This window comes from Schistocerca gregaria, chromosome 2, assembly GCF_023897955.1.
Source record: "Schistocerca gregaria isolate iqSchGreg1 chromosome 2, iqSchGreg1.2, whole genome shotgun sequence".
Taxonomy (NCBI): Eukaryota; Metazoa; Arthropoda; class Insecta; order Orthoptera; family Acrididae; genus Schistocerca; species Schistocerca gregaria.
Window position 1 is genome coordinate 793568567 of NC_064921.1, and position 14935 is coordinate 793583501.

Sequence of the window (14935 nt, forward strand, 5' to 3'; positions counted from 1 at the left end):
AGCAAAGTAGAAATGACTAGGGCTCTCAGATTTAAATGAACTTTATGTAGCTTTCAAAAATGCTCATACTGAATGCAGAACTGGAAGGTAAAAAATTTTGTTGCCTTTGCCCTAAGTGGTTTATTTTGGCCGGCTTCTCAGGAACACAATCCTTATGTGTTTGTTTATATAATCAGAATCTCTGGCTGATGACTGCAGGTGCTAAGCTCATTGATGTTAACTACTAAGAGTTACTAGATTTAATGCCCTGTGACACTAACAATTATGGCTGTGTGATGAATGCCATAGTAAAGAAACTGCTCTTGAATTGTTTAAGAAGTCTAAGGAGGAAATGCCCAACAATGTTACCTTCAAACAGTGGGTCACAACCGACAGGGTTGAAATGATAACAGTGGTTAAATCTCAGGGAGAGTGATTTGAATCTGTAATTGATAATTTAGAAAAATCTCAAAAGTCACCACTATGTTTCTGAAATACAATTAAGTTTTTTTAAGGCTAAAGAAGCATGATTTTATGGAACTGAATGCATAATCCCAGCTGATTTTGCAGAAAACTTTAAATTTGTGGTTCAGTATGAAATACAAAATTGGGTCAGTAACCAGGCAACAGTGTATCCATGTGTTCTGTACCTCAGAAATGAAAAAGATGAAGTTTGCTATTCTTCAATTTGCATCCTAAGTGACTACTTTGGAACACAACACTTTAGTTGTCCTTGTGTTTCAAAAGTATCTAACAAGTAACATAAAAGTTGCCCAAGGCTGAGAAGCTCATCTACTTTTCAGATGGAAGTGGTAGTCAGTACAAGAACAAGAAAAAATTTTCAAATCTTTGCAACCACAAAGTAGATTTTGGGTTGGGACCCAAATGGCACTTTTTTGCCTCTTGCCATGGTAAAACTGCATGCGATGGAGTAGGAGATACAACAAAAAGTGATGTGAGTAAAGCCAGCCTACAAAGGAAGACCACAGACCAAATTCTTACAATAGAGGATATGTATGCTTATTGCAAGCATAATATTAAAGGCATCACCTATTTTTTCATCAAGAAATAAGAGGTAGTTCTTCACATCAAAACATCACCTCAAACCAGAGTTGAAAAATATGTAGCAATAAAAGGGACAAAGCAATTCCACCAATTCCTTGGCATTGCAGAAAACGTATTTCGATGCTCTGTAACACCAGAAACTAAAACTTACAAGGATCATTTTGTCAGTAAAACTATATATCTGTCTTTAACGTTGAATGACATAATGGCATGTGTGTTTTTGATGGACAGTGGTGGCTAGCACAGGTTGAAAGAATTAGTTTGGGAAACAGTGATGTTTTTGCGCATTTTTAGCGCCCTGCTAATCCAAGAGCATCATTCAATAAATCTACTAGTGATAAATCTTCTAGGGACAAAATTTGGTTACCAGTGAAGAACGTGTTAAGGAAGCTTTCTGTGTGAACTTATGACAGCAACTGGGACGTCTTATTCTATATCACTAAAGCTGTCTGAAGAAATAAGTGTTCTTCTCCATCACTACTAGGATTAGGAAGCATTGTATCTCGAAAGTGTGTTAATTGAACATAATTATTTTAAATTTGTCAAGGTAATATAAGTGTTTAGTTCAGTAATTTTTCAAGTCTTTGCATATAATTCAGTACCTTAACTTCAATAATAATTGATTACATCTAACCAATATCACAGATGAATTAGGCAACAGCCGTAAAATCAGTTGTAGTGTAATGTGAACATTTCCTCATTTTCAGAAATTCATATCTTTGTTCACAGTCAAATAGCAATGTTGAAATTTTACAGTGCTTTGCTATCATATAGGTGTAAAAAATGTGCAAATACAAATTTTTATATACAGTCCCACCAGATATCTCTGGTGCTCTTGCCACAAACTCGACAAAAAATAAAGACTTTTTGACTTTCAAAAATTCATTAAAAAAATTGAGGGAACATTTGTCAGTGTTCTTGCTCTATATAAGGCAAACTAGAGAAAGAAACACACTCTGTTAAGTTGTTATTTTTGGGTGTCCAAAACTGGATATTCTAAATTTTCAGTACCAAACTTTGGAGATCACTTCAACTGGTTATTTTTGAATTAGGGTATTTTGGGTAATAAACAGTGTTGTAGAGGAGACTTTTCTAAGAACAATCATGTCAATTGCAATATTGTAATTTAACCCAGTGCTAAGATATTCAAATTAACGCTAATATCGCCAAATTGAAAAAGGGCCATGCGCTTACAATTGAATTGAGGTCATTCAATAACGACACAAGGAAATTTTTTTTTAAAAAAACTTCTCTACTGTAATGTAATCAGATATAAAAAATCGAAATAATTAAAAATGGTCAAGAAAATAACTTAATTTTATTTTGATCACTTCATTTGGATTGACATAGCAATCAAAAAAGATTGCCAAATTTAAAAGAAAGTAAAATATTCAATACTGATGATGTTTTGCTGAAGCTCAAAACATGGCCTTTAATAACTTCCACAGCAAAACTCTGATTTGAAATCCGACAGAAAATCAAGAGAGGATCTGGTTGTATACAAAGTAAACTTGTGACTAGCGTAATAAATAGTCTTACTGTGCAGTAACGATGGTATTGTTACCAGTGACAGTGACATAAAAGCGGAGTTACTATACATGATTTTCGGAAATTCATTCACCCAAGAATATGAAGTAAATATTCCAGAACTCAAATCAAGAACAGCTACCAACAAGAGTAATTCAGAAGTAGATATCCTCATTGTAGTGAAGCAGATTAAATCACTTAATAAAGGCAAATCTTCTGGTCCAGATCATATACCAGTTAGGTTCCTTTCAAAGTATGATGATAAATAGCTCAGTACTTACCAATCGTATTCAACTGCTCACTCAGTGAAAGATCCATACCAAAAGACTGGAAAGTTGCACAGGTCACACCATTACCCAAGAAAGGAAAGGAAATTAAAGTACATGCTAGAGTACAGACCTGTATCACAGATGATAATTTGCAATAGAAATTTGGAACATATACTATGTTCAAACATTATGAATTACCTCAAATAAAACAATCTGCTATCAACAGGGGATCTCAAATTGCTTCCATATTTCTAGTTTCCAGAAGGTTTTTGACACCAATCCTCACAAATGATGTGAAATCAAATTGCATGCATTTGGAGTATAATCTCAGTTGTGTGACTGGGTTCATGATTTCCAATCAGAAAAAAACACAGTTTACAGTAATTGACAGAAAGTCAGTGGGTAGAACGAAGTGATGTCTGGTTATCTCCAGAAAGTGTTATAGACCTTCTGCTGTTCCTAATCTATGTAAACTATTTAGAAGCAATTTGAGCAGCCCTCTCACATTATTTGCAGATGATGCTGCCATTTACCGTGTAGTAAAGTCACCAGAAGATTAAAACCAATTGCGCAGTTATTTAGACAACATATCTGTATGGTGCTAAAAGTGGTCTTTCACTGTAAATAGAGAAAAGTATGAGGTCGTCTATATGAGTGTTAAAAGAAATCAGTTATATTTTGGTTACATGGTAAATCAGATTACCAACTTTTTTGTCAAAATATGAAAATATTTTGTTCACACTAAGCTACATAGGGAGAAATGTATCATTGTTTTAAAAAATAAAAAAAAATGAGAACTCAGAGCTCCCATGAAAAGATTTAAGTGCTTGCTCTTCTCATTTGCTGTTCGAGAGTAGAGTGGTAGAGAAATAGTCCGAAGGTGATGCTATAAACCCTCTGACCTTAGTGTAAATTACAGAATAGTGATGTAGCTGTTGTGTTTTTCCACAAAGGTTCTGTTTTCTTCAACTTCATAAATTCTGAGTTATCTTCAACAGTTCATTCAGTTTCCCCAAAGTTTGTTTCAGTCTGATGACCCTGATGATCTGCTTTGTTATGCGCTGCATTGCCCATTTGAATAGTCTCCACAATAATCCAGTATCACTACTTCCACCTTCAAACAAAAATTTGTCTTCTTTAAAAACTACATATCTTCTAAATACTGTTTTATCTTCTTTGGTATACCATAATCTATAACTGTTAGGACAATAGCAAATTATGAAACACTTTAATGACCTACTATCAGGCTTTCTTGTTATTAATTCCTTTAGAGCATGCAGGTATGCAGTGCACCTAAACACATGCAGTTTATTCAAGTTTAACTTCCTTCTATACCGCAGCATTGCTGGAATTCTCCACATAAAGCCGACGTAGGACAATGGTTAATGATAACAATAGCTGCAATTGCAGCTTCTGACAAAAATTTCTTTCCAAGTTTGCATGCAAGAACTAAACAGTGAGATTTTTCAGTTATAGTATGATTTAGTTGCTCTAACACTCTGTTTCGTTGACATGTGTACTTTATCGTAAACTCTTAACTGCACACCCTTTCCTACAAAGAATTTCATCATTTCATTCGAAATGTGTTCACAACCATTACCACATCTAAATCTCCCGATTTTCATCTCAAAATGAGCAGTAGCCCCTTCATAATATACTTTAAAATAATGAAACACTTACAGTTTTGATTGAACTATATAAGCTACTGGAAAGTGAGTAGGATTGTCAGTGAAAGTCACTGCATCATTCCATCAAAATAGATGGGCAGTATAGGGCCATGCACATTACTGTGTGATCACCAGCTCAAACATGAGACTCATTGTGTGATAATCATGTTTGTTTTACTTTCGGAGCAGATCAAACATTTAGTTACAGGTTCATAAAACTGTACTTCGTCCAGTCCATCTGCTAGATAATGAAGTTTTTTCATATTTTCAAAGTTCAAATGTCCTAAGCTTTTGTCTGAATCTGGAGCACCAAACATAGCATTCATAGTAAGTATACACTAAAGGGTATACAAACCCGAATCTTTCCTTTGAGCTACAGCCGTAACTTCATTGCCTCTTTGAACTGAGCCCACTTAACTTTCAAAAACAATATTGTAGCCCATGGTTTACATACCAACAAAAGATTGTTAGGGAACGTGGTACTGCAAGAATGACTTTTATTTTTATTTGAAATTTTTTTCCACAAACTGTGCCTTCAACATCAACTTCTCCAAACTTTCTGCCAAACAAAAATGTATCAGTTCTGGCAACTATAATTCTTATTGGAGTTTCAAGTTCCCTCACATTTGTCAAAGGAAACACATTTATTGGCTAAATGTTCTGTTGTCCCTATGTCAGAAATCACTCCAGTTTGTTATCTGACAAACTTTCAGAAGCAGCTGACAAAGAAAAACTGTCTTCACTTCAGTTGTGTCTTGTACCTTAGCCGTTATATTTGTGGAATTCTTCCTTTTATGTTTGCATGCTCTACATTGTGCCCCAATATTTCCCATGTCCGTAACAAGTATATTTAGACCTTGCACCATACATGGCTTGATGCTTTCTTTGACATTGCTGGAAGACAAATGCTATAGATGAAGGCAGCTTATTTAATGACCCGTTACATTTAGAAAAGTTGTTCAACTTTATTGTCGTGAATAGACTCTTGCCATTTCTGTGTCGGACTTTCCACTAACTAAATAATTCCAGTTGCTGAAATTCCTACCATCCAACAATGGTATCCAATAGTGTTCTGTTTTCTGTGCCATGATTGTAGTTTATGTATTGACTGATAAGTTCATTTTCCACTGTTATTACATGCGGTTTGATATATTCAGATTACGCAGGCAGCAGCACTGCTAGTTTGCATATGGTAGTTTGGTACGTCACTACTGTGGTTACAGTATATTTAGCTTTTCTGTCAGTTGTTTTTTGTTTTCCCACGATTTTGCTTTCTGGTTATTTACCATAACGTGGAAACCCGTGTGGAGAATGAAAGTTCATAGTAAGCGAACTGTGTGGAAAAGCTGCACTGCCTAGACAGTCATGTGGAACTGTCAAATTAGGACAGCAGCAATGAAGTCTTTCAGAAACCAGCATTAAGAGAGAAGACAAGAAGCAGCTGAGAATGGAGATCAGATAATAAAGGAAGCACTATCAAGCAACTGTAGTTGGCTAGAGGAAATGAAAAAAGACGAAATGACAGCAGAACATTGTTGAAGAAGAGGGTGACAAAATACAAGAGAAATTAAAAAATAAAACTGAGAATCATAGAAAACAGCAATCAAAGATATTATCACAATTTCAGGCTGGGTTTGTGAGAACAGTGACATTTTGGAAAGCATTTTGCAATCTAAATCTGTACTCAGCAAACCACTGTGAAGTGCATGACAGGGAGAATGTACTAGTTATTAGGGTTTCTTACTCTTCCATTCTTGAATGAAGTGCAGATAGAATGATTTGCCTCTATGTGCTGTAATTAATCTAATCTTGCCCTCATGATCCAAGTAGGGGGTTGTAGTATATTCTGAAAATCATTTAAAGCCTGGTCTTGGAACTTTGTAACCAGGCTTTCTCAATATATTTTATGTCTATCTTCAAGAGTCTGCCAGTTCAGTTTCTTCAGCATCACTATAACACTCTTCTGCAGGCCGAACAAACCTGTAACCATATGTGCTGCCCTTCTCTGTATATGTTAAATATCTCCTGTTAATCTAATTTGCCCCCATTAACCATGGACATTGCTGTTGGTGGGGAGGCTTGTGTGCTTGAGCATTACAGGTAGCCATACCGTAGGTGCAACTACAATGGGGGATATCTGTTGGGAGGCCAGATAAATGTGTGGTTCCTGAAGAGGGGCAGCAGCCGTTTCAGTAGTTGCAGGGGCAACAGTCTGGATGGTTGACTGATCTGGCCATGTAACGTTAACCAAAACGGGCTTGCTGTGCTGGTACTGCAAATGGCTGAAAGCAAGAGGAAACTACAGCTGTAATTTTTCCGGAGGGCATGCAGCTTTACTGTATGGTTCAGTGATGGTGGTGTCCTCTTGGGTAAAATATTCTGGAGGTAAAATAGTCCTCTATTCAGATCACCTGGCAGCGACTACTCAGGACAACGTTGTTATCCGGAGAAAGAAAACTGACGTTCAACGGATTGGAGCATGGAATGTCAGATCCCTTAATTAGGCAGGTAGGTTAGAAAATTTAAAAAGGGAAATGGATAGTTTAAAGTTAGGTGTATCAAATAAGGGTAATGCAGGAGTAGGTTTAATAATGAGTATTTATTTAAATAAAAATAAAAAAACAGGAGTGCAGATAGGCTACTATGAACTGTATGGTGAACACATTATTTCAGCCAAGATAGACACAAAGCCCAGGCCTACCACAGTAGTACAAGTTTAGAAGCCAACTAGCTCCGCAGATGATGAAGTGATTGAAGAAATGTATGATGCAATCAAGGAAACTATTCAGATAGTTAAGGGAGGTGAAAATTTTATAGTCATGGGGGACTGGAGTTCGATAGTTGGGAAAGGAAGAGAAGCAAAAGTAGTAGGTGAATATGGACTGGGGGGTGAGGAATGAAAGAGGAAGCCACCTGGTATAATTTTGCGCAGAGCATAACTTAATCATAGCTAACGCTTGGCTTAAGAATCATGAGAGAAAGTGGTATACATGGAAGAGGCCTGGAGACACTGGAAAATTTCAGATAGATTATATAATGGTAAGACAGAGATTTAGGAACCAGGTTTTAAACTGTAAGACATTTCCAGGGGCAGATGTGGACTCTGACCACAATTTATTGGTTATGAACTGTAGACTAAAACAGAAGACACTGCAAAAAGGCAGGAATTTAAGGAGATGGGACCTGGATGAACTGAAAGAACCAGAGGTAGTAAACAGTTTCAGAGAGAGCATTAGTGAACAATTGACAAATATGGGGGAAAGAAATACAGTATAAAGAAGAATGGGTAGCTTTGAGAGATGAAATAGTGAAGGCAGCAGAGGATGAAGTAGGTGAAAAGGCGAGGGCTAGCAGAAATCCTTGGGTAACAGAAGAGATATTGAATTTAATTGATGAAAGGAGAAATATTAAAAAAGTACAGTAAGTGAAGCAGGCAAAATGGAATACAAACGTCTCAAAAATGAGATCGACAGGAAGTGCAAAATGGCTAAGCAAAGATGGCTAGAGGACAAATGTAAGGATGTAGAGGCATATATCACTAGGTGTAAGATAGATACTGCCTACAGAAAAATTAAAAACAGATCTCTGGAGAAAAGAGAACCACATCAAGAGCTCAGATGGAAAACCAGTCCTAAGCAAAGAAGGGAAAGCAGAAAGGTGGAAGGGGTATATAGAAGGTCTATACAAGGTGATGAACTTGAGGACAATACTATGGAAGTGGAAGGGGGCATAGATGAAGATGAAATGGGAGGTATGATACTGCGTGAAGAATTTGACAGAGCATTGAAAGGTTTTTTTTGTGTATATATATATATATATATATATATATATATATATATATATATATATATAATAGAAAGAAACTTCCACATGGGAAAAATATATTAAAAACAAAGATTCCAAGACTTACCAAGCGGGAAAGCGCCGGCAGACAGGCACAATGAACAAAACACACAAACACACACACAGAATTACTAGCTTTCGCAACCGATGGTTGCTTCTTCAGGAAGGAGAGGGAAAGACGAAAGGATGTGGGTTTTAAGGGAGAGGGTAAGGAGTCATTCCAATCCCGGGAGCGGAAAGACTTCCCTTAGGAGAAAAAAAGGACAGGTGTACACTCGTGCACACACACACACACACACACACACACACACACACACACATACACAGACACAAGCAGACATATTTAAAGGCCTTGAAATCTTATCAGGAGCTGACTGAATATTTATGCAGCGTCTTTGAGACAGTACTTCATTACAGACAACTGCATCATCTGCAGAAACTCTGAGGATATTATTTATAATGTTCACATGGTCATTAATGTAGAACATGAACAGCAAGGGTCCCGACACATTTCCCTGCGGCACATCCAAAGTTACTTCTACATCTGATGATGATTATCCACCCAAGATAACATGCTGCACCTGCCCTACCAAAGAGTTCTCATTCCGGTTACAAATTCCACTTGATACCCCATATGATCATACTTTAGAAAATAAGTGTACATGTGGTAATGCTTTTCATAAATCAAGAAATACTGCATCTGTCAGACTGCCTCGATCCAAAACTTTCAGTATGTCATGTTTGAAAAGTGTGAGTTGGGTTTCATATGGTCGATGTTTTTAGAATTTGTGCTGGGTAGCATGAAGATCATTCTGTTCAGGCGACCTCATCATATTTGAGATCAGAATATGTTCCAAGATTCTACAAAAAATTGATGTCAGTAATGTAGTTTTTTGGACCGCTTCTACTACCTTCTTGTAGACCGGCAGGAACTTTGCTCTCTTCCAACTACTGAACTTTGTGTGTGTGTGTGTGTGTGTGTGTGTGTGTGTGTGTGTTTACGATAGATTATAGTTAGAAGAGGTGCTAACTCAGCCACAAATTCGGTATAGAATCCGATAGGGATTCAGCTGGGATCTCGAGCTTTGTTTTTTTTAATGATTTCATTTGTTTCTCAACTCCACTGACACTAATACTTATTTCATTCATCTTTTCAGTGGTACAAGGATTAAATTGAGGCAATTCTGCTGGATTTTTCTTTGTAAAATAACATTTGGCAACAGAGTTAAGCATTTCAGATTTTGATTTGCTATCTCAGTTTCAGTGCCTGTCTCATTCAAGAGTGACTGGACACTGACTTTGGTATCAGTAGCAACCTTTAAATATGACCACAATTCATTGGGTTTTGTGAATGACCATTTGACAGTATTGTGTTATGGTAGTCACTGAATGCTTCACACATTGCTCTTTTTACAGCCAAACACATTTCATTCAACATCTCTCTATCTATAGGTTATCCTTTTTTACTCCTATTATGCAGTAGTTTCTGTTTCTGTAGAAGTTTCTTTACAGTGGTAGTATACCATGAACTGTCCTACTGAGTACACATCTATCCAGTTAATGGTCAACTATTCCTGTAAACTTAATCTGTGGTTCGTTCATATGCTCCTTTCCTGTGCTGAAAGTTTCAAGCTCCTCACTGAGGTCTGACACTACTGCTATTTTATCTATATCTGTGTGTTTGTTTTAGTTGTCCTTTGTACTTTGGTAATAATTGTTGCCACAACTGCATCGTGGCCATTGGTACCAGTTTTGATGTGGGCATCCTCAAAGAGGTCAGGTCTATTTGTTACCATTAGATGTAATATATTTTCATCATGAGTGGGGTTCTGAACTATCTTACGGGGTTCCGAACTATCTTATCTATGTAGTTTTATAATGTTTCACAGACTGTCTTGTCATGCCCACCACTAACAAAACTGTAATTTTCCCAATTGATTGTTGAATGATTAATCTCCACCGATGATGGTAGTACAAACTTAACATACAAGCCAACTCATGTGTTCTCTAAAGTTTTCAGTTACACCAGGAGACGAGTCTGGTGTTGGGCAATAGAAGGATCCAATTTCCATTTTATGCTCATCCCTGATATTAAGTCTTGCCCAAACAATCTCATATGCATCTTCAGTTTCTGTCTCAGTGGATTTGAGTTTTGTGTCTACTGTGACAAATACACCATCTCCATTTCCTATTAGCCTATCCTTTCAGTATACAATTAAATTTTCTCCGAAAATCTCACTGCTGTCAATTTCAGGTCTCAACCAGCTTTCTATACCAAGTATTACGTGAGCTTCACTGTTTTTCAGGAGCACTCCAAACTTTGGCAGTGGGTTGCAAATACTTTTTCAGTAACCACCAGGATTTCAGTACTGTCACCTGTGGGTGGAATTTCCTTCGATCCTATATTGATACTTCTGGGTTTCAACACAGATCTCATTACCTGCACTGGATGGGAAAAAAAGGAGGAGGAGAAGAAGAAGAAGAAGAAGAAGAAGAAGAAGAAGAAAGAAAGTTCACACCTGATTCATTTAGTGGTACTCTACAGTTCTCAACCCTATGGTGCAAGTCCATGAAATTGCAACCTAGCTTGTCAGGAACTTTTGAAGTCTCTGGTTCATTCCTTCCTATCAGCTCAGAACCAAGGGGTCACGATCAGTTCTGGGGACAATGCTGTAAATTGTGAGCTTAGTTGAAACTTCATGCGCAAGGCTGGGCTTCTCAACCTTCTCTGCCAGTCACTGGAATAATCCAAGTATGACCACGGAGGCCAAACAACACCATAATTTGTTCCAGTGTTCGCCAAAATCTGCAGTTACTTGCACCCTGTTCCCTCAGTGGCTGCCGGAATAGCCTCTTCAACATTTTGAATGAGGTCCCCAGGCATACATATTGAGTGAATCTAGTATTCTTTCCTGTCCCTTGCTGCTATACGTTTGAACTGCCAACAATTAATAAACCCTACCCTTTTGTGTTTGCCTCCTCTCGACAACAGACAAAACACATTTCTCCAAAGCAGGTGAAGTGAGTCCCACTGGCTCAGTTTCAGTGAAAAACAGCACCTCAAACTTGTTGGTCAGGGGGATTAGTATAACATCCTGAGTCCTCCCTAGTACCCTTCCATGCTGTGCAGGTTGCCTAGATCTACCACTGAAACACCACTCGCAGTCAAGTGGGTGAGTAATGGCAGATCCTGTACTTTCTGCAGAGGAGATAGTATACACAGGAGAGCATAGTACTCGAGGTACCTTTGATCCAGTACCACAGGTACATGGCTCCCTGGAGCTCTGCCAGCTCATCAATTTGCAGCACCTGCCAATCGTTCGACAGTAGACAGGATGATTTACAGCTGCTTATAATCATCAACTGACTCATCCTGTATTCGAGAAAGCATTCCTGTTGGGGCTGCATTTTTGCTAGTGCAGTGTATTACAGTACTGTGAACAAATAACTTTGAGCTAAGCCTGCTAATTATCTTTTATGCGGTTGAGCTAAAAACTTGGTAATTCCCTATAAGAATTGAAGAGAATACCCAAAACAAGATTTCTATTAAGGCAACAGAAAAACCTTTGGTAAAAATTACTAATTTCCTAAAACTTTTTGAGGTTTATTATAGGTATTAGCAAACTTGAAAATAGAGATGATTTATAGTAAATGTAGAGAATATCTCCTGTTTAAGGGAAAAACTAGATGTAACACAATACATTTATTATAATATCTGCTACAGTAACTAAATCATATATGCTGATTTACTACATATTAGATTATATACAGAACAACGGTAAGTTCCGAAAGTTCTGAAAAATGTGTGTTTATTTATGTTGATATACAATGAAATTTGGAGTGACCTGTTCTTTGACAGTAATTGTGAATCACAATGCTGAGTTGCCATGAAGTAAGTTATGTAAAAATACTCGTACTAGTATCTTATCATAATAAAGTTTTGTAAGCATCAGAAAATTCTCAGAAATAACCTGTTTCACCTGTAATTATACAATGAAATTAGAGAATGATTGTTTTGAATGAAGCTAGCCATACCCTTACCAAAATTTTTAAAAGAGTACAAATTAGTTTAAGCCTAAAATTGACAATAACAGTAGGAGTTTATCACAACACTCGCCGAATGTTCAAAATTTTGCATTATTTTAACAGTACAAATGGGTATTGCTGCAATCAGTAAAATATGTGAATCTACACTCCTGGAAATTGAAATAAGAACACCGTGAATTCATTGTCCCAGGAAGGGGAAACTTTATTGACACATTCCTGGGGTCAGATACATCACATGATCACACTGACAGAACCACAGGCACATAGACACCGGCAACAGAGCATGCACAATGTCGGCACTAGTACAGTGTATATCCACCTTTCGCAGCAATGCAGGCTGCTATTCTCCCATGGAGACGATCGTAGAGATGCTCGATGTAGTCCTGTGGAACGGCTTGCCATGCCATTTCCACCTGGCGCCTCAGTTGGACCAGCGTTCGTGCTGGACGTGCAGACCGCGTGAGACGACGCTTCATCCAGTCCCAAACATGCTCAATGGGGGACAGATCTGGAGATCTTGCTGGCCAGGGTAGTTGACTTACACCTTCTAGAGCACGTTGGGTGGCACGGGATACATGCAAACGTGCATTGTCCTGTTGGAACAGCAAGTTCCCTTGCCAGTCTAGGAATGGTAGAACGATGGGTTCGATGACGGTTTGGATGTACCGTGCACTATTCAGTGTCCCCTCGACGATCACCAGAGGTGTACGGCCAGTGTAGGAGATCGCTCCCCACACAATGATGCCGGGTGTTGGCCCTGTGTGCCTCGGTCGTATGCAGTCCTGATTGTGGCGCTCACCAGAACGGCGCCAAACACGCATACGACCATCATTGGCACCAAGGCAGAAGCGACTGTCATCGCTGAAGACGACACGTCTCCATTCGTCCCTCCATTCACGCCTGTCGCGACACCACTGGAGGCGAGCTGCACGATGTTGGGGCGTGAGCAGAAGACGGCCTAACGGTGTGCGGGACCGTAGCCCAGCTTCATGGAGACGGTTGCGAATGGTCCTCGCCGATACCCCAGGAGCAACAGTGTCCCTAATTTGCTGGGAAGTGGCGGTGCGGTCCCCTACGGCACTGCGTAGGATCCTACGGTCTTGGCGTGCATCCGTGCGTCGCTGCGGTCCGGTCCCAGGCCGACGGGCACGTGCACCTTCCGCCAACCACTGGCGACAACATCGGTGTACTGTGGAGACCTCACGCCCCACGTGTTGAGCAATTCGGCGGTACGTCCACCCGGCCTCCCGCATGCCCACTATACGCCCTCGCTCAAAGTCCGTCAACTGCACATACGGTTCACGTCCACGCTGTCGCGGCATGCTACCAGTGTTAAAGACTGCGATGGAGCTCCGTATGCCACGGCAAACTGGCTGACACTGACGGCGGCGTGTGGTCATTGCTTGTACAGCCCTCTCGCAGTGTCCGGAGCAAGTATGATGGGTCTGACACACCGGTGTCAATGTGTTCTTTTTTCCATTTCCAGGAGTGTATATAATTTCAAATCTGCTCATGAATCTCGCACTCACATTCTCATACAAAGGAAAATTACGTTGTCTGCTTTTACGTATAAATAAATGTGCGAATTGTGCAGATTTTTTACTTAGTGTTTCTGAGACAATTTCTACTCTGGCATGCCAAAGAAGAACACTGCAGGTTGAATTTATCTTTGTCAAAATCTAGAAAAATGTGCAGCACCAACAAAGCCCGCCTTCTGCCTGTTGCAGCTAACATCGGCAAATAATTGCTGTTTATTGTTGTAAATTATTTTAGTGCTTTTCTGTTCATTTCATGTATGTTATGAAATTATGTTGGGGGATTTTTTGCGTATAAATTAATTTTGTGTTCAAACTTGTGACAGAAAATTGCAGGGACCTTTACAGGTGTAATTTTTTTGGTGAATTACTTTGCTATCTGAATCTTTGTTACCTTATAAGTGCCCTTTTTATGCCATATTTTCAGTTTTTTAATTATTTATTCCCTGACTGATTTTTCCAAATATGTCTGGAACCACAGTGTTGTCTTCTCAGCTATGAACTATTTTAGGTTTTAGTTTTCATTCTGATACATCATGAATTTGCTTTCGGAATGTCATTATGTGCCTTGTTTTTCATACATATTACTTCTCATTGCAGGACTTGACCGACAGAACATTTCCAAAGGAGCGGAATGTCTTTTGGGGCATTAGATTCTGATCGTTCAGGCTGTCCAGACTGCAAGGCTGCCAGCCGTAGTCCCTGACAAGTGCTGTGAATGAATCTGTTGTATGTATATTTCTGATTGCTACTTTTTGTACCCTTTCACATTATTCTTTCTTGAATTGCGTCAATCTTCACTTTTCATTTATTAATTCCAGAACTAAAATAGCCTGTACAGATTTCATACCCACTAGCTGCAAAAATACCTTTCAGTTAACCATTCATTCAGTCATTTCTTTATTGCCGTATTGTAGGTTAATTAATGCTCAAAGCGAGCTGTACTTGTTTAGCTCTTGTTAGAGTTCTGTTTTTCATTCTTGTTGCACCAGTTGTTTGAGAT

At 38.7% G+C, this 14935-nt stretch overlaps 1 protein-coding gene across 2 annotated transcripts in view; it reads left to right on the forward strand.

The window, feature by feature from the left end:
• The window catches only part of LOC126335058 (specificity protein transcription factor 3-like), a 36763-nt gene that overhangs the window by 13906 nt on the left and 7922 nt on the right, over positions 1 to 14935 (forward strand). For both annotated transcript variants that reach the window (XM_049997941.1, XM_049997940.1), the window contains exon 3: positions 14533 to 14661. The gene's annotated coding sequence lies outside the window, so the exon portion shown is untranslated. The remainder of the gene's footprint in view (positions 1 to 14532; positions 14662 to 14935) is intronic.